Source organism: Scyliorhinus torazame, chromosome 5 (assembly GCF_047496885.1).
Source record: "Scyliorhinus torazame isolate Kashiwa2021f chromosome 5, sScyTor2.1, whole genome shotgun sequence".
Lineage (NCBI taxonomy): Eukaryota > Metazoa > Chordata > Chondrichthyes > Carcharhiniformes > Scyliorhinidae > Scyliorhinus > Scyliorhinus torazame.
In genome coordinates this window covers 292,564,599-292,585,140 of record NC_092711.1, presented here as the reverse complement: position 1 = coordinate 292,585,140, position 20,542 = coordinate 292,564,599, and the positions used below count along the sequence as shown (strand labels likewise).

Genomic DNA, 20,542 nt, shown 5'->3' with positions numbered 1-20,542 from the left:
TTTGCTGAAAGGGGCAGTTCTCACAGCGCATCCAGCCATGTTATCCATTAGCATAGGAACATAGAAAATTCATGTCCCAGAAGGACATCATTCGGCCCATTGTCTCTGTGCTGGCCGACAAGCAGCGACCCCTGCTTAATCCCAGTCTCTAGCTTTTGATCTTTGGCGCCCAGGTTAGAGCACTTCAAGTATGTATCCAGGTATTTTTCTCTAAATACAATGAGCTTTTCTGCCTCTACCACCCTTTCAGGCAGTGAGTTCCAGAACTCCTTTACCCTCTACATGAAGAAAAATTCACCTCAGCTCCACTCTAACCCTACCTATTTACCATTTACTTTAAATCTATGAGGTTATTGACTTCTCATAGAATCATAGAATTCAGTGTAGAAGGAGGCCATTCAACCCATCAAGTCTGCACTGGCCCTTGCAAAGATCACCCTACTTAAGCCCACACCTCCACCCTGTCCCCATAACCCCGTACCCCAGTAACCCCACTTAACCTTTTGGACACTAAGGGGCAATATCATGGCCAATCCACCTAACCTGCACATCTTTGGACTGTGGGAGGAAACCGGTGCGCCCAGAGGAAACCCACCCAGACACGGGGAGAACGTGCAAACTCCACACAGTCACCCAAGGCCAGAATTGAACCTGGGACCCTAGAGCTGTGAGGCAGCAGTGCTAACCACTGTGCCACTGTGCCACCCCGCTAAAGGAAATCAGTCCTTCCCATTCATTCCATCTAAGCCCTTAACTTTGAGCTTCTCAATTAAATTTCCCCTTAGCCTTCTGTGTTCCAAAGAAAATAACCCCAGAATACATAAGAAATGTCCTCATTGCGAAAATTCTCCATTCCTGGCAACATCCTCATAATTCTCCTCTGTATCCTCCCTGATGCAATCACATTCTTCTTGTAATGTGGTAACCTAACTAGTTTTTTTTAATGCAAAGCAGAAAGCAGAATACTGCAGATGTTGAAAATTTGAAATGAAAAAAGAAAATTATAGGAACACCCGGCAGGCAGGGTAGGATCTGTGGTGAGCAAACTGGAGCCAATACTACAGGGTGTTGACCTTTCATCAGAACTGTTTTATACAGTTCAGTTTATCCTTAAGTAGGGTGCTCTGTCCAAGGGCCAGTGCAGACTCGATAGGCTGAATGGCCTCCTTCTGCACTAGATTCTATGATTCTTGGCCTTGTGTTCCAAGCCTTGGTGAATAAAAAACAATTATCCCATCTGCCTTCTTAACCATCGTATTTCACTGTCCTGCTACCTTCAGGGATCTGTAGACATGTACTCCAAGAGCCCTCCATTTCTCCGTAGAGCCTCTTTTCCAGAGTTTAGCAGCCCTTTAAGAACTGCTGCACTCTTTACTGTGCATTCTCACGGTAACAACAATGCCTCCGGACTAGCAGGAGAAACGTACACAGACGGCGGATTGCAAATTCCAATGAAATCTCCACTCTCCCAATGCGGTGAATCACAAGAACATCAGCAGGCATCATTTTACAACCCAACCATGGAATTGACCCTGTAACCTCATCAGCGTGGATTGAGCTTGTACTCGGGACTGGAAGTGAAAAGTTTGCTTCGCAGCCGCCACACCATCCAGTCCCTGAAGAGAATTTTTGAAAAATTACATGAAAAAGATAATTATATTGTTGCCATCAGTTCTGAGACAATCTGTCTGTAGCACACGGGTTGATTTGCTGTGTTCAGAGATTTCAAAGAAATGCAACACTATTGTTTAATATATGGAGGTGTTAGAACCTGTTGAAGCACCCTTCATAAATAAAATATTCCTTTCAGTGGAGATGTGTCAGTCACTCACAGTTAGTACAGAAATGTTTCTCGGAATATCTCTATTGCATGCACCCTGAAACTATACTTGGCCCTAAGATGATCTTGCCATTTTCAAAGGAGCTCGTTCTCTGTGTCTCCAAAGCAAAATGTTGCGAATGCCGGAAATCTGAAGAGAAGGCGGAACATTCCGGAAATACTCAGCAGGCCTGGCTCCGTCTGTGGGGAGAGAAACAGAGTTAATGGGCTGGAATTATATTCTTGAGTTGGGTAAAAGGACCGCCCCCACCCCTCGGGAGATAGTGCCTGCAAGGATGGGATTTTTATCATGGAGGGTGTGTGTGTGTAGGCTGCGGTTAGGCCAGCCAACCCGGGAAAGGGTGCAGAGGCAGCAACAAGTGCTGCTTTGGGTGGGAAGGTGGTGTGTTTAAAAGGCCCACCTCGGTGCTGTGGGTCTCCATTTCAGTTATAATAAAAACAGAAAGGTCCTCCAACCCTCACCCATCATGCCCCCACACCTCCACACACTCCCCATGCCCCGTCCATGATACCTCATGGCCTCCACCAACCCTCTGTAACCCTATCATGTCCTCCATGTTAATCATAGATTATCATAGAATTTACAGTGCAGAAGGAGGCCATTATGCCCTTCGAGTCTGCACCGGCTCTTGGAAAGAGCACCCTACACAAGGTCAACACCTCCATCCTATCCCCATAACCCAGTAACGCCACCTAACACGAAGGGCAATTTTGGACACTAAGGGCAATTTAGCATGGCCAATTCACCTAACCTGCACATCTTTGGACTGTGGGAGGAAACCGGAGCACCCGGAGGAAACCCACGCACACACGGGGAGGATGTGCAGACTCCGCACAGACAGTGACCCAAGCCGGAATCGAACTTGGGACTCTGGAGCTGTGAAGCAATTGTGCTATCCACAATGCTACCATGCTGTATGCTCCCAAACATCCGCTATGGCCCTTCATGTCCCCCATCTCAAGCTATAGCACTTCCATGCCCATTCACACACTCTAGGGACCAGTTAACCCTATAGTGCCAATAGGATGTGTAAAAATACTTTTAAGAAACAGTCATTATTTAGATCATAAGACCATTAGACATAGGAGCAGAATCAGACCGCTCGGCCCATTGAGTCTGCTCCGCCATTCAATCTGATATGTATCTCATCCCCCTTCTCCTGCCTTCGCCCCACAACCCCTGATCCCCTTATTAATCAAGTACCTATCTATCTCTGTTTTAAAGACACTCAGTGGTTTGGCCTCCACAACCTTGTACGGCAAAGTGTTCCACAGATTCATACTCTCTGGCTGAAGAAATTCCTCCTTATCTCTATTTTAAAGGATCGTCCCTTTAGTCTGAGATGGTGTCCTCTGGTTCTAGTTTTTCCTACAAGTGGAAACATCCTCTCCATGTCCACTCTATCCAGGCCTCGCAGTATCCTGAAAGTTTCAATAAGATCCACCCTCATCCTTCTAGACTCATTTCAACAAAAACTGTTTTTCACTAGAGCCCAATAAAAGTGTTAATCATCCAGACCCATTAAAGTTTAATAGCCGAAACTGCAAGCACTTGAAATCTCTTTATCTTGTGTAAATAAACATTGTGAACTCGACAGGATAGATCAGCGAGCCTTCCCTGCCCACAGTTTTGGGGCATGCAGCCTTTGGTCCCAGTGGCCCCATCCATTGAGTTGGCAGCCTCCACATGCTGTAGGGACCATTCTCTTGGTGGCAAAATTATATGGAGGCTGCAAATCACACCCTAATTGGTGCATTAAGCACCTTAAATAGCTGCCTCCTTCTGTTAAGTGGGCAGTCAATCCTACACCCAACCGATTCCTGAGAAAGTGCTTTAGCAACAGGACTGCATCAGAAAGCCATCCCCCTATTTCCCCTGCCTCCATTCCCCTTCCCCCCAACTGTGTCGAAGCCTAGCAGACAAACCCAGCTCAGAAATTGCAAGCCTAAACGTTCTACAATGTTTAAAAATTCCGTTTGACACTGTTACTGCTGCAGACTGAAAATCGGCAGTACTTGCAAGTTCAGTCAGAGTCATTCCAACACAAAATCTTGTAAATTACCTTGCTTTTAATAAAACTGCAGCCTATAGTTAGTTATATTGCACCTTTCACATTGAAAACCTTCGCAAAATGTTCCACAGAGGCGGAAAGCAAAACATTGATGTCAAGCCAAGGAAAGAGATATCTGGGGCGGCCAAAAACTTAATCAAAGAGACGGGTTATAAGGAGAGGCTTAAAAGAAAAGAGGGAAGTAGAGAGGTTTCGGAGAGGCGGGGTTATAAGGTTGAAAGGACAGCTTTTTAAGGTGGAGTGATGGAGGGGAGGATTCATGTGGCCAGAGTCAGGAAAACTGAGAGTTCAAGGACTTGTGTTAGGGCTGTTCACAGAAATAAGGAGGAGCAAGGACAATGTAATGCACAGAATTGAACAAAAGAATGAGAATTTAGTGGATACAGTAGCAGAGTGTTTACGTGACTGGCCCAGTAATTCAGAGGTCTGCACAAATGATCGGGAATTGGGGTTCAAATCCCATTGCAGCTGTTGGGGAACATAACGTCAGATAATTAAATGAATCTGGAATGAAAACCAATACAGGGACGGTAATCATGAAATTACTGGATTGGCATAAAAATCCCTCCATGTCACAAATAGCCTCAGTTATATTAAACCACGATGATAAAATCTAGCAAGAAAACCGATGGCCCAATTAGCATCGACCTAGGCACCAGAACAGACCAAGTCCTCTTCACTAACACCTGGAGACTTCTGCCAAAATTTGGAGAGCTGTCCCACAGACCCATCAAGCTGCAGCCTGAATTAGTCACATCCTTGCCTTTAATTGACAGCTTAATGGTTTAAACACAGCTGCCACAATGTTTGTTTATTTATCTTTCCCTTCACCCTTGAATGCATCTGAAATACCCTCCATTGATCCTAACTGCAATGGTTATGAACATTCTTCTTATTACTGACAGCTACTGACCACTTCAAAGCAGTTACGTGGTTTCACTTTCTCTTTTCTAACCACCGAAAGCATTGTTTTTTTTTTAACAAACAATTTTATTGAGGTATTTTTTGGCATTGTAAACAGTTACAGCTAACAGAAATGTGCAAACATCAATATAAAACCAATACTTCAATCAAACCATACTGCACATGCCCGCTCCTCTCCCCTAGACACTACCCGCCTATTTATCCCTCCTACTCTACTCTAATCTCCCCCCCCTCCTGCTGACGTTCACTCTCCTGCGAAGAAGTCGATGAATGGTTGCCACCTTCGGGCGAACCCCAGCTCAGATCCCCTCAAGCGAACTTAATTTTTTCCATACCCAGAAAACTTGACATGTCCGAAAGTTCGGTCTTCAGGGGTTTTGAGTCCCTCCATGCCAGCAGTATTCGCCGCCGGGCTATTAGGGAAGCAAAGGCCAGAACATCTGCCTCTTTCTCCCCCTGGACTCCCGGGTCTTCCGAAACCCCGAAAATTGCCACCACTTGACTCATCACCACCCTTGTTTTCAGCACCCGGGACATGACCCCCACAAATCCCTCCCAGTACCCCCTAAGCTTACGACATGCCCAAAACATGTGAACATGGTTCACTGGTCCTCCCGCGCATCTAGCGCACTTGTCCTCTACCCCAAAGAATTTGCTCATCTGAGCTACCGTCATGTGGGCCCGGTGAACGACCTTAAATTGAATCAGACCGAGCCTGGCACATGTTGCGGTTGAGTTTACCCTACTCAGGGCTTCCGCCCACAGCCCATCCTCCATCACCCGGCCAAACTCCTCCTCCCATTTGAGTTTCAGTTCCTCCGTCTGGGACTCTTCCCACTTCAGGAGCACCTTGTAGATATCCGAGACTCTACCCTCTCCTCCTTCTCCTCTAGAGACTATTCTGTCCTGGATCCCTATGGCGGGAGGCGTGGGAAGGATGGGACCTGTCTGCGTACAAAGTCCCGCACCTGTAAGTACCTAAAGTCATTTCCCCTTGCCAGCCCAAATTTCTCCTCCAAGCCCCTCAAATTCGCAAAGCTCCCCTCCAGGAACATATCGCCCACCCTCCCCACCCCCGCCCACCGCCATATTCGAAACCCTCCATCCATGTTCCCGGGGGCGAATCGATGGTTATCGCATATTGGAGCCCAGACAGACGCACCCACCCCCCACCCCCCACATGCCTCCTCCACTGGCCCCATATCCGCAGGGCCGCCCCCACTACTGGGCTGGTGGAGTACCTGGCCGGCGACAGCGGTAGGGGAGCCGTGACCAGGGCTGCCAAACTGGTGCCCCTGCACGAAGCCGCCTCCACTCGCTCCCAGATAGACCCCGTACCCACCATCCACTTCCTTATCATGGCTATGTTAGCCGCCCAGTAGTAGTTGATCAGACTCGGCAATGCCAGTCCCCCTCGCTGCGGCTCCTTTCAAGCATTGCCTTCTTCACCCGCGGGGATTTTCCCGCCCAGACAAAGCTCATGATGATTTTGCCGGTCCTTTTGAAGAAGGACTGTGGGATACAGATCAGGAGGCACTGGAAGATGAACAGAAATCTAGGGAGGATTGTCATCTTTACAGTCTGCACCCTTCCCGCCAGTGACAGCGGGAGTGCATCCCATCTCCGAAACTCCCTCTTCATTTGTTCCACCACCCTAGTCAAATTTAACTTATGCAACCTGCCCCAGTCTCGTGCCACCTGTATCCCCAAGTACCGGAAACTTTCCCCAACCAGCCTAAATGGCAGCTCCTTCAGTCTATTCTCCTGGCCCCTTACCTGCACCACAAACATCTCACTCTTGGCCATATTTAATTTGTACCCTGAGAACCGGCCAAACTTCCTCAATGTTTCCAGTATATTTTCCATCCCGGCCAGTGGGTCCGACACGTATAGGAGCAGGTCGTCCGCATAGAGAGAGACCCTATGTTCCACCGCCCCCTAGTCATTCCCTTCCACCCCTTCGCAGTTCTCAACACCATCGCCAACGGCTCTATGGCCAGCGCGAACAGCAACGGGGAGAGTGGGCACCCCTGCCTGGTCCCGCGGTGTCGTCTGAAATAATCTGACATTACCCTGTTCGTCCTAACACTGGCTTTTGGGGCCTGGTACAATAGTCTGACCCAATTAACCAGTCCCTCCCCGAACCCAAACCGTCCAAGCACCTCCCACAAATAGCCCCACTCCACCCGGTCGAAGGCCTTCTCAGCGTCCATTGCCACCACTACCTCCACCTCCTTGCCCGTTGGGGGCATCATGATCACATTAAGCAATCTTCTCAAGTTAGCTGTCAGCTGCCTGCCTTTCACAAACCCTGTCTGATCGTCCCCAATCACCTCCGGTACGCAGTCCTCAATTCTAATTGCCAGGACCTTGGCCAGGAGCTTGGCATCCACATTGATCAGGGAGATTGGCCTGTATGACCCGCAGGATTCCGGGTTCTTGTCCCACTTCAGTATCAGCGGGATGGTGGCTTGCGACATAGTCGGTGGCAGGGTCCCTCTGTCCCTTGCCTCATTAAAAACCCTTGTCAGGACCGGTCCCACTATCTCCGAGATCTTCTTGTAAAACTCTACTGGGTATCCATCCAGTCCCGGGGCTTTCCCCGACTGCATGGCCTTTAGGCCCCCCAATACCTCCTCCGCTCTAATCGGGGCCCCCAGCCCGTCCACTAGTCCACTGCCTACTTTTGGGAAGGTTAGTCCATCCAGGAACCTATTCATCTCCTCCGGCTCTTCCAGGGGTTCTGAAGTGTACAGCTTACTATAGAAGTCCCGAAATACCTTATTCAGCCCTGCCGGGCCCTCCACTCTGCTCCCCTCCCCATCAACCACTCTACTTATTTCCCTGGCCGCCTCCCTCTTCCTGAGTTGCTGCGCTAGCAATCTCCCCATGCTCATACACCACTCCCCTCGCCTTCCTAAGTTGTTCCACGGCCCTACTCGTGGCTGGCACCCCCAGTTCCGCCTGCAATCTCCGTCTCTCCCTGAGTAGGTCCTCCCCCGGGGACCCGCATTCTCCTCGTCTATCCGGTGAATTTCCCTAACCATTCTGTCCAATTCTGCTCTGTCCGCCCTGACCCTGTGAGCCCGAATTGAGATCAGCTCCCCCCTCACTACTGCCTTCAGCGCCTCCCACAGAGTCGTTGCTGAAACCTCCCCCGTATTGTTCACCTGCAAGTAATTTTCCATACACTTCCGAAGTCTCTCACATATCCCCCTCCTCCGACAACAGTCCTACGTCTAACCTCCATTGCGGGCGTTGGTAATTCCCCCCCCCCCCCCCCCCCGACCTGCAGGTCCACCCAGTGCGGGGCATGGTCCGAGATAGTGATTGCCGAGTATTCCGTATTCTTTACCTCCCCTACACAGTCCCTGCTCAAGATAAAATAATCAATCCTAGAATATACTTTATGAACATGCGAGTAGAACGAGTAGCCCCTTCCCGTCAGCTGTCTGGCTCTCCATGGGTCCACTGCCCCCATTTGCTCCATGAACCCTTTCAGCTCCCTTGCCATTGCTGGGAGTCTGCCCGTTCTGGGACATGACCGGTCTAGCCGCGGGTAAAGGACCGTATTAAAGTCCCCTCCCCATTGTCAACTTACGTGAGTCTAGGTCCGGGATCTTCCCCAGCACTCTTTTGATAAAGTCAACGTCGTCCCAGTTCGGCGCATATATGCTCACCAGCACCACTCTTCTCCCCTCCAGCTTGCCCCTTACCATAAGGAATCTGCCCCCGCCATCTGCGACTACGCCCTCCACCTCAAATTGAACCCGCTTATTGATCATAATTGCTACCCCCCTGGACTTAGAATCCAAGTCCGAGAGGAAGACCTGGCTGATCCAGCCCTTCCTTAGCCTAGTCTGGTCAGACACTTTCAGATGTGTCTCCTGCAACATAATTACGTCCGCCTTTAGAGCCCGCAAGTGCGCGAACACACCTGCCCTCTTAACTGGCCCATTTAGTCCCCTGACATTCCAGGTGACCAGCCTGGTTGGGGGGCACAACCCCCGGCCAGTCAGCCATAACCTTTCTTGGGCCCGCCCCCGGCCCATGCGCTGTGCCATTCCTGGTTCGCCTCTTGGCTGCCTCCACCCCCGACCTCCTTTCCATTACCTACTTCAGATCCCCCCCATGTCAGCAAAATAACTCCCCCCGCCCTAGCAACATCCCCCGATAACCCCACCCCTGCCATTCACTGGCTGTATTCTCCCCCCCCCCCCCCCCCCCACCACCACCTGACTCCCTTGACTAGCCAATCTGCTAGCCCGGTGACTCATCGCTCCGGCGCCCCCTTGTCTCACTCCCATTGTTTCCCCGACCTCATCTCCCCACTCCCAGCACACCATCCCCCACTCCGACCCACTGGAGCAGTCTCACTAAGGTGGGAAAGATCAAACAAGATGTAAACATCAAACAGCACCGCGAGGCTGCTCCAGGTACAACACAGTTCCAGCTGTGTACACAGAAAAGTGTTAACCCCACGTCCCTTTCTGAGCACCAAAAAATATATATATATAACACTGCAATAACCCAGTACCCGTACATCCCCCATCCGAAACAAACATAAAATCCATAGACATAAATGAAACAAAAGCCCCCAACCAACATCTTTAATCGCCATTGCTGACCGGCCACCCTTTTGTTACAATACAGGCTCCAGCGCACTCAGAGAGCCCAACAAAAGGTACCCGCCACAACAGAAGAGAAAAAAAAAGGAGAGAAAAAAACAACAGAAAAAAGGAAAAAGACCATTCGAAAGGGGGGATACCCTTCCCCCACATCCCCCACAGGCAAAAACTGCTGACAAAAAATACACCACAAGGCACCTTTAAAGCAGTAAACAGTCAACCTGCAGTCCAGGCACAGTAGGCGTCCCTTCAATCAGTAATTCCCGGACCCCAGCTTGCGTCCGTGGGTCCTTTTCCCGAGACCAGCCCCTGATCCCTCACAAAGTCCATCGCTTCTTCGGGCTCGGAGAAGTAGTGGTGTTAGCCCTGATGCGTAACCCAAAGACGGGCCGGGAAGAGCAGACCAAATTTCACGTGCTTTTTGAACAACACCTCCTGAATTTGTTTAAAGGCTGCTCGCCGCCTGGCCACCTCCTGGCTTAGGTCCTGGTAAATGCGAAGGACACTGTTATTCCACGTGCTGCTCTTAGCGCTCTTTGCCCACTGCTGCACCCGCTCCTTCTCCACAAACCTGTGGAACCTAATCACCATCGGACGGGGGGCCCCCCCGGACGCACCTGTCTCGCCTGTACTCTGTGTGCCCCCTCCAGCTCCGGCGGTCGCGGACAGGCTTCAGCCCCCACCCAGCTGCGTCAACAGGTCCGCACGAACGCTGTGGCATCAGCTCCCTCCACCCCCTCCGGGAGGCCGATGATCCTCAGATTTTGTCTACGGGCTCTATTTCCCAGCTCCTCTACTCTGTCCAGCAGTCTTCTCTGTCTCTCCTTCAGCCCATCGACTTCCAGCGCAGTAATCGGCTGTGCATCCGCCTGCTCCTCCACCGCCTCCCCCAGCTCCTTAACGTTTTCGTCCTGGGCATCCAGTCTCTGGTTCAGCTGATCCACTGCCTTCTGAAGTGGGTACAAGTTATCCCACTTCAACGACTCAAAACTGCTCTTTATCACCTGCAGCCTGTTTTCCAGCGCCTGCTGGATCGCCGGGTCCGAGGTCCGCAGGTCCGCCATTTTGCTCCCGGGTGAGCTTCCCCTGCACCTTGCCTTTGTCCCTTTCTCTCCCGTTTGTGCTGCTTTCTGCTCTCCCGCAGTTCCATGCAGCTCTGCTCGCTCCTTAGCCCCCCATGGCCGTCCTTTCAGCGCTCCACAGCCCCGCAAAACCAGGTCCTCAAATCCTGCCGGAGTGAGAGCCCCCGAATAACTTAGCATTGTTAGGCTACAGTATATGTGTCATGGTGCCAGGAGGCAGTCCTACTTTGGCATTGCCAGGGGGCGGGGACTAAAGGGGGGCCTGAATGGGGGGGCCTGGGGAGGCGGTGGCTGGAGTGGGGGCACTGGGGGGGGAGGGCTGGGGAATCGGGTGGGGTGGTCAAATCACCCTCATGCGCGCATGATGTGGGGGGGGATGACCCGTTATTCCTGTGGGAGGGATGCTGGGATCGGGATGCTTGTTCAAAGTGGCAGCTCGAGACTAGACAGCGAAGGGAATCCGGCGCGCTTGCCACAATGCATACATTTGCATGGCAAAGGTATGGGAATAGCACCTGGACAACTGTCCCTCCGCCAGCAGGGACCAGTCCCAATTCTCCACTGGTGGGAGAACTTTGACTTCGGATTAGAGAATCCCGCCCATAGTCTTCCTTTTCTAACTCGTCCTACCCTGTTTGCTCAGTATGCTCCTTGACATCCAAGGGACTCGTGTTCTTGGAATCCCCCCATTTTATAGTCTGGGATCATATTTATTCTGAACATTCTTCCCTTCTTCCTCCTGACTCCAAACGTTCCTTCACCCTGCAAGTTGATGTTGAATCCAACACTCATCTCATCACCTCCTATCCTAATTCATTGTTTACCACAAAACTGAAGGACTCCCTCAATTTTCCCTTCTTCTACTGTTTAAATCCTCCGCTTGAGGCTTTACCTTGATTTACTTCATTTTTCCTCTTAACTCTTTTGAGATAGCGTGCTTCAATTGGGCCTCGCCCTTTCAACTAGGCTTCCCAAGAACAAGGCAGCAGCGCCACATGGACCAGGTCATCAACCTACAGCAACTTGTTCATATTATACATTTCTTCCACTTCCTCTGGATGTGATAGTACTTCCGGGATTTAGATGCACTTACAAAAGCCTGAGAGAAAATCTGAACTTTTAACTGTTTAGTAACTTATCCAACATGCACCAAACAAAAGGAAATGCATGAACGAAGGCACATAACTTGTTTGCAAGTTTGATTCCTAATGAGTTTTCAAGTCATCTCGAAGACGACACACAAATAGTATAAGCCTCATGCCTTATCCTTCCTCCTTTGAGGACACACCAGTCTGCTGCACAATGAAAGGGCCGACTCCGGGAAATCAGAACTCATAGCCCAACACTGTGTCTAAGTGATTTTGATGTCTGCTTCGGATTTCTCTGCATTATTTGCAGCTGTACAGTCACTTTTATGCAGTTAAGTTCCACCATTTAATTTTCCTTTTTGTCTCTTTTTTTATTAGCTGGCATCTGGAACAAAGAGTGGCACACTGACTGCCCTTGTTGCCAGCTCTACATACCCCTTCAAGCAAGCCATTGGATGATGCCAGTTTCACAGACTCATCTGATTTTCCCTCCCCTCCAATTTGGAGATGCCATGGCCTCCCGTGATTACCTTGGCACAATTCAGGTAGAAACACAATCAAAAATAAAGAAATAGGAACAGGAGGATGCTATTTGACCCACTGGGCCGTCTTTAACATGCCTTAACACATTTTCCTTCCAGTTCCCATAAGCCTCAACTCAATTGTATTCAAAAACCTGTCTAACTCAGCCTTGAATATATTCAAAGGCCCAGGCTCTGTGGAGGTGAATTCTGAGAAAGTAAGTTCCTCCCCATTGTCTTAAATGGTACATCCCTTATTGTTAATCTCTCCCGCCTACTTCTAGATTCCCCTATGAGGAGAAGCACCCTCCTAGCATCTACCTTGTCAACCCCCGTCAGAATCTTATATTTTTCAATAAGATGAGCTCAGAGGGGGGTCGGAGAATCTCGCCCCAGATGAGGATCAGATTGGTGCCAATAGCACAATGTTCGATCCCTGTTTCGGCTGGGCTGGGTTTAGCACCCCTGCCTTCTTGCCCTACTCATGGTGGAGATTGTGGCATAGTGGGTCAGTCCCTCCTTTGGGCAGCGAACTGTAGAAGAAACAAAGAGACCAAAACTGTACACAGTAATCCTGGTGTCGCCTCACCAATGCCCCTGTACAGCTGTAGCAAGATTTCCCTACTTATATACTCCATCCCCTTTGCAAAAAGGCTGACCTTCCATTTGCTTCCTAATTATTTGCATGCTAAGTTTTTGTGATTCATGTACAAGGACAACCAGATCACTCTGTATGGAGCGTTCTGCAGTCTATCTCCATTCACATAATGTTCTGCTTTTCTGTTCTTCCTGAAAAAGTGGGCAGCCTCACATTTTCCCACATGTTACTGTATCTGCCAATTTTCTGTTCACTCAACCTGTAAGACCCCACGATGTTATAGTTTGCCAACATGAAATGACCCGTTTAACACAACTCGGTTTCCTGTTAACCGGTCCACTATCCTTGTTAATATACCACCTCCATCACCATGAGCTCTTATCTTGGGCAGTAACCTTTTACATGGCACTTTACTGAATGCCTTTTGGAAATCCAAATATGTTACATCTACTGGTTTCACTTTCTCCACCCTGCTTCTCACATCCTCAAAGAAGTCTAAGAAATTTGTCAAACACGATTACCTGTTCACAAAATCGTGTTGATTCAGCCTGATTTTACTATGATTTTCAAAATATCTTGCTATTACCTCTGTAATAATGGATTCTGGCATTTTCCCAAGGAAAGTTATTCGGCTGACTGGCCTATAGTTTCCTGCTTTCTGTCTCCCTCCTTTCTCAAATAGTGGTGTTATATTTGCAGTTTTCCACTCTACTGGGATCTTTCCAGAATCTAGGGAATTTGGGAAGATTACAACCAATTCATCTCTGCAGCCACTCACTTTAAGACCCTAAGATGCAAGCCATGGAATCCAGGGGAATTGTTAGTCATTAGTCCATTAGTTTTCCTAATGCATTTTTGCCCGAGATCGTGATTGCCTCTTGATTCCCCATTGTTCTTGGGATGCATTCTTTGTCTTCTACCTTCAAGACCGATACAAAATACTTGTTCAAAGTCTCTGTCATTTCCTTATTTCCTGTTCTTAATTATCCAGTCTCATCCTCAAAGGGACCAACAATTACTTCAGCTACTCTCTTCTTTTTCATATGCATTTATATTTCTTTTTTAATTAATTTTAGAGTACCCAATTATTTTTTTCCAATTAAGGGGCAATTTAACATGGCCAATCCACCTAACCTGCTCATCTTTTGTGTTGTAGGGGTGAATCCCATGCAGACACGGGGAAAATGTGCAAACTCCACACGGACAGTGACCCGGGGCCGGGATACAAACCCGGGTCCTCAGCGGCGTAGTCCCAGCGCTAACCACTGCGCCGCGTGTTGCCCGCATTTATATTTCTTGCTAGTTTGCTCTCATCCACCAATTTCTCCTTTTCTTTGGTGATCCTTTAATGGTTTCTAAAATTTACCCAATCTGCTGGGCTACCCTCATTCTCTTCCAATTTGTTAACATCCATACCATAAATTAGTCATGGATGATTCACCGAGAGTCTTTCTTTCTCAGTGGAATATACCTTTGTTGATAGCTATGGAATATCCCCTTAAATGGATGCCACTACTTCTCCACCATCTTACCTTTTAACCTATTTTTCTAATCCACTTTAGCCAAATCTGACTTTATACCCTTGTAATTTTCTTTATTTAAATCTAAGACAGTAGTTTCAGATCTAAATTTTCCACCCTCAAGCTGAATACAAAATTCTATGATGGTATGATCACGCTTACCTAGAGGAGTCTTTACCATGAGGTCATTAATTAATCTTTGTATTTAGGACTAAAACATGCCAAGTGCCCCACATGAGTATTATCAAACAAAATTTGATACCCAGCCACCTAAAGATATTAGTGCCTGCGACCAAAAGCTTAGTCAAAGAAGAATGCTCTATGGAGTGTCTTCAAGGAGGATAGAGTGATGAAGAGGAGAGTGGTTTTGGCCAGGAATACATAGGCATGGCCACAGATTGTAGGACTCTGGAAAACAGGAGTGCTCATGAGGCCAGAATTAAAGGAGACACAAAACTCTTCTGTTTGTAGAAAGAAAAATGTAGATCTTCACAAGCCCTGAAGATCCCCAAGCATTTTTATAGTCAGTTACAGCTAAATTGCCACAATCAACAACGTGGTAACAACAGGGTTAACTATTTTAGTGACATTAGTTAAGATCGAAGACCTGTCTCACTTTATGATACTGATTATTAGTGCATTATTGCCACTGTCCTATCCATACTGACTTGAGATTACTTTATTTTGCTACGGAGAGAAATAGTGAATAAACAAAAATAAAAAATTGTAAAGGTAACGGAAATATATTTTGATCAAACACAGCAAGCAAGAGAGGAGTACACTTCATTGAATAGGAATGGCTGTAGTCTGGTTCGATTATTCTCATGGTTTGTGCAACTTCTGGTGCAAATCAAAATATTTTCCTCTGTGTAAATAACAGTGTCTTTCAGTAGATTAAATAATATGAGGAATTTCACTGGTAGGGCTGACTTTATAAACATCATTGGCTTAACTGTTAGATGGACAACAAGATTAACTCAATAGGATTGGAATTATTTTTCCATTAAAATGAATTTTCTTGTTATTTTTATCAAAACATAGCAGAGGCTGGAAAATTCCAGGTAGTCACGTTCAATACTGCCCCGTTACTCGCCTAATCAGCCTAAGTAGGTTACTATAGTAATGAGCTGTAAGAGCTATGAACCAATTTGTAATGAAAAAATAACATTTTTGTGTGTGTAAGTTCAACAGTGGATTTTACAACAGCTTGATGAGGAAATAGTGACTGGAGTCCACCCTTGAACAGATGTCAGGAGTGTTGCTTTAGTGTTTTTGGAGCTGTGCCCAGATCTCTTTCTTTACCTATCTTTTCAACTTTGAAATGAGTTGAGTTGTCCAGCTGTGGTTTCAAATTCCATACGTTCCCAGACTTGTTGGTGTAGGGTATTCTAACAAAGTAAGACTGGCATTACGTCTTGTTATATTCGCTTAATGAGCACACACTTTTCTTTGTCCTCCAACTTGCAGTGCACTTGCAACAGTGGAGAGTAACACAAAAGTAGTACCCTACGGTTACGGCACCCAGCATAAAAGTTATGGTTTGGCAAATTAGAACTGTTTAGAAGCAGCTAATTGAAAAACTAACATTATTCCAGGATAAGTCACTGCAAGATCCATGAATCTGGAAGTCTTTTTTGAAAATAATTGTATATTTGGTTTAGATTATACAGGGAAATCTGTAAAGGTCGCTTGAATATCAACGTATCTTTCTGGGGAAAATTGGCATTTGTTTATCATCCCAGCTCTGTTCAGCACAAAACGTCTTCCTTTATTTAAAAGAAAGAATATCTTTTACCATCTAAGAATGCCTCAGTTTTGTGAAGTTATAACATTATAGCAACTAAGACTGATATCGTAAGACATGCCTACTGGTAATCAGTGGTCTGGTGGCTACTGCTAATCTATGGTCAAAAATATTACCTCCCCAAGACTTAAAAAAATGTTGGTCTTTAAAGCAATATCATGTTAAAAGAAGGCCTCATGTTTAATGTTTTTACAGCCGCTATCAGATTATAATATATAAACCTGTGATAATGATGCAGCATAGACACACCCTTCCTTTCCAAGACTGTCACTCACCATTGTTGATATTATCTGCGGTTCGCTCAATGGCTTGGCGAGTGGATGCTCTAAATGGTAAAGTACTGATCTGTGGAAGAGCAGTTTTATGATGCCACTGAGACAAAAAGTCACACCTCACTGCACTCCACAGCAACAAAGAGTGGTCATCATGAAGGATGGGGTGAGAATGTGGAGAGGTGCCGGTCAGAGTAAAAGTACTGTTGAGGAAAATAATTTTAAGGAGCCTTTAGAGGTAAAGAGGAACTTGCTGGGTTAGGGGTGATAAGGAAGGAGTTTCCAGGGGTAAAGGTGCATTGGCTTAAACCACATCCCCACTGGTGGGACAGAGGAACTAGGAAGCAATGGGTTAGCCAACGATGGTGCAACAAAGGTTGTACGTGGGGATAGAGGCACGAATAGGGAATTCATCTTCTCATCTGGTGGTATAGAAAGGAGTAATATTTTGGAAGCGAAGGTAAGTAATCCAGTTTAGGAAAAATGGGCTAATGATATTTTAATTAACTATTTATTTTAAATAAGTTCAAAGTATCAGCGGACAGCACGGTAGCATAGTGGTTAGCACAATTGCTTCACAGCTCCAGCGTCGTCACACGTTCGATTCCCGGCTTGGGTCTGTGCGGAGTCTGCACGTTCTCCCCATGTCTGTGTGGGTTTCCTCCGGGTGCTCCGGTTTCCTCCCACAGTCCAAAGATGTGCTGGTTAGGTGGATTGGCCATGAAAAATTGCCCTTAGGGACCAAAAAGGTTAGGTGTGATTACTGGGTTACGGGGATAGGGTGGAAGCGTGGGCTTAAGTAGGGTGCTCTTTCCAAGAGCTGGTGCAGACTCGATGGGCTGAATGGCCTTCTTCTGCACTGTACATTCTATGATCAGGGCAGAGGGAAGAATGCAAAATGTTAATGGAATCAACAATTTCACTACTGCATTCTCCATGGTGCCACCTCAACCAATCAGCACCTTTTTCTCATGCAGTATAAATTCTTGTTCCCTTTGAAATTTGGCATTTTTGCATCTGTCCTGATAACAGAAAGATGAAAAGCTTTGACAGATTGTCTCCTTATTTCAACAATATTCAAGTTCTGTACTACCAAGCTGTGTTAATACCAGGTATTGCAGTACCTGAGAGGTGGATGCCCATTGGCTAGGCCTAGGAGTCTACCATTGGCTAACGCACATAGCTCCGCCCTGAGAGGCTGGGTATAAGAACCAAAGCTGTCCCAGCAGCCTTCACTTTCTGTATCGAAGCTGCTGGGTACAGTTCTAGCTGATTAAAGCCGATTAGTATGACTCTCCTTGTCTCACGAGTAATTGATTGTGCATCAATTTAATCAGCGATTACTTCTGAAAAGATGGACCTCCACATCAAGCCGGAGTGCCTTCAGCTCAGTCCCCACGCAGACAACTCCGCTGCTATTTTTAAGCACTGGCTGGCGTGTTTTGAGAGCTTCATCGACACAGCCGCCGACACCACAACGGAAAGGCAGAACATGCACCTTCTATGCTCCCAAGTCAGCCCTGCAATCTACCCTCTGATCGAGGAGGCGGAGAATTATGCTGCAGCTATCACGCTGCTAGAAGGACATTACATCCGTCCTCTGAACCAGGTCTACGCCGGTCATTTGTTGGCAACTAGAAGACAGAGCCCTGAAGAAACACTGGAGGACTTCTATCGGGCTCTACTAGTGCTGGGCCGGAACTGCGGCTGCCCACCAGTCACGGGGAATGAGCACACGGAACTTTTAATTCGGGACGCTTTCGTGACAGGTATGTCTTCTCCTGACATCCGCAGAAGGCTCCTTGAAATGGACACGCTGGGCCTCACTGAGGTACGGGCCCTGGCAGGGTCTATGGACGTTGCGTACAAAAACGCACTGGCTTTTTCTCCCGGGTGCACGGCACCCCCCTGGGCTGCGTGGCACCCCGTTGCGGCAGCCCCCCAGACTTTCCCGCTAATCCCGCAGGCCTGCGCCGCTAGACGACCCGTTTTCACCACCGGCCAACGCTCTTCTTCTGTGGCCGAGCGAATCATCCCCGCGCGCGCTGCCCGGCCCGCACCGTCACCTGCAAAGGGTGCGGCAAGAAAGGCCACTATGTCGCGGTCTGCCAGGCCCGCGCCGTGGCAGCGGTCGCCAGCGACTATCATCAGCCTTTGTTCCAGGTCCCGGCCGTCCAAGGCCCACCGCCGCCCTCCTACCCACAGGCAACGTGCGACCCACAGGCGCTGCCATTTTGCCCCCCGACCACCACGCTGGGTGGATGGGCGCCGCCATTTTGTCCCTCGCCAGCGCCATCTTCTGTATCCCCGGACTCCATGTGCGACCCGTGGCTGACGCCATCTTGGATGGGGCCTCAAGCCCGCAGCGCTGCCGACTCCACGCTGCCTGACCAGAACTCCCCCTTGCTACAGCTAGCCACCGTTACCCGGGACCGGCCTCAGGCCTCCAGCGCTGCCGACTCCACGCTGTCTGACCAGACCTTCCCCTTGCTGCAGCTGGCCTCCGTGACCCTGGACCAGAGTCGGCCCCGGACGCTGGCGAAAGCCACCACAACGATCGCTATCAACAGCCACGTGACGTTGTGCCTGATCGACTCCGGGAGCACGGAAAGCTTCGTCCACCCCGACACGGTAAGGCGCTATTCCCTTGTCACCCATCCCATAAACCAACGGATCTCCCTGGCCTCCGGGTCACACGCAGTGGAGATAAAGGGGTTCTGCCTAGCGAACCTCACTGTCCAAGGCAGGGAATTCCGCAATTTCCGCCTGTACGTTCTGCCGCACCTCTGCGCAGCCACCCTCCTTGGGCTGGATTTCCAGTGCCACCTGAAAAGCCTGACTTTTAAATTCGGCGGCCCTATTCCCCCCCTTACTGTCTGCGGCCTCGCGACCCTGAAGGTCGACCCGCCTTCCCTGTTTGCGAACCTCACCCCGGATTGCAAACCCGTCGCCACCAGGAGCAGGCGGTACAGTGTCCAGGACCGGACCTTCTTCAGGTCCGAGGTCCAAAGGCTGCTGAAGGAAGGGGTCATCGAAGCAAGCAACAGCCATTGGAGGGCTCAAGTAGTGGTGGTAAAGACCGGGGAGAAACATAGGATGGTCATCGACAATAGCCAGACCATCAACCGGTTGAACGCGTACCCTCTCCCTCATATAGTCGACCTGGTAAACAGGATTGCACAATACAAGGTCTTCTCCATGGTGGATCTCAAGTCTGCCTACCAGCAGCTGCCCCTCCGTCATGGGGACCGCCAGTACACTGCCTTCGAAGCAGATGGGCGGCTCTATCACTTTTTAAGGGTTCCCTTCGGTGTCACGAACGGGGTCTCGGTTTTCCAGCGTGAGATGGACCGAATGGTTGACCGGTACGGCTTAGGCGCAACGTTCCCGTATCTTGATAACATCACCTTCTGCGGCCATGACCAGCAGGACCACGACACCAACCTCCGAAAAGTTCCCCAGACCGCGAACCTCCTTAATCTGACCTACAATAAGGAGAAATGCGTGTTTAGCACCGACCGTCTAGCCATCCTAGGCTACGTAGTGCGAAATGGAGTCATAGGCCCCGACCCTGAACGCATGCGCCCCCTCATGGAGTTCCCCCTCCCTCACTGCCCCAAGGCCTTAAAGCGCTGCCTCGGCTTCTTTAGCTATTATGCACAATGGGTCCCTAATTACGCAGACAAGGCTCGACCCCTGATCCAGTCCACAACCTTCCCCCTGTCGACGGAGGCCCGCAAGGCCTTCTGCCGCATCAAAGCCGACATCGCAAAAGCCACGATGCGCGCCATCGGCAAGTCCCTCCCCTTCCAGGTCGAGAGCGATGTGTCCGACGTAGCTCTGGCGGCCACCCTCAACCAAGCGGGCAGGCCCGTGGCTTTCTTCTCCCGCACTCTCCATGCTTCCGAAATTCGCCACTCCTCGGTCGAAAAGGAGGCCCAGGCCATAGTAGAAGCTGTGCGACACTGGAGGCATTACCTGGCCGGCAGGAGATTCACTCTCCTCACGGACCAACGGTCGGTGGCTTTCATGTTCGACAATGCACAGCGGGGCAAGATTATGAACAACAAGATTTTGCGGTGGAGGATAGAACTCTCCACCTTTAATTACAAGATCTTGTACCGTCCGGGGAAGCTAAATGAGCCTCCTGACGCCATGTCCCGCGGCACTTGTGCCACAGCACAAGTGGACCG

The 20,542-nt window shown here is 49.0% G+C and overlaps 1 long non-coding RNA gene across 1 annotated transcript in view; it reads left to right on the top strand.

The window, feature by feature from the left end:
- The window catches only part of LOC140421211 (uncharacterized), a 51,127-nt gene that overhangs the window by 3,051 nt on the left and 27,534 nt on the right, over window positions 1-20,542 (top strand). Inside the window, exon 2 of the long non-coding RNA XR_011946693.1 lies at window positions 12,013-12,179. This is a non-coding gene — a long non-coding RNA (uncharacterized lncRNA). The remainder of the gene's footprint in view (window positions 1-12,012; window positions 12,180-20,542) is intronic.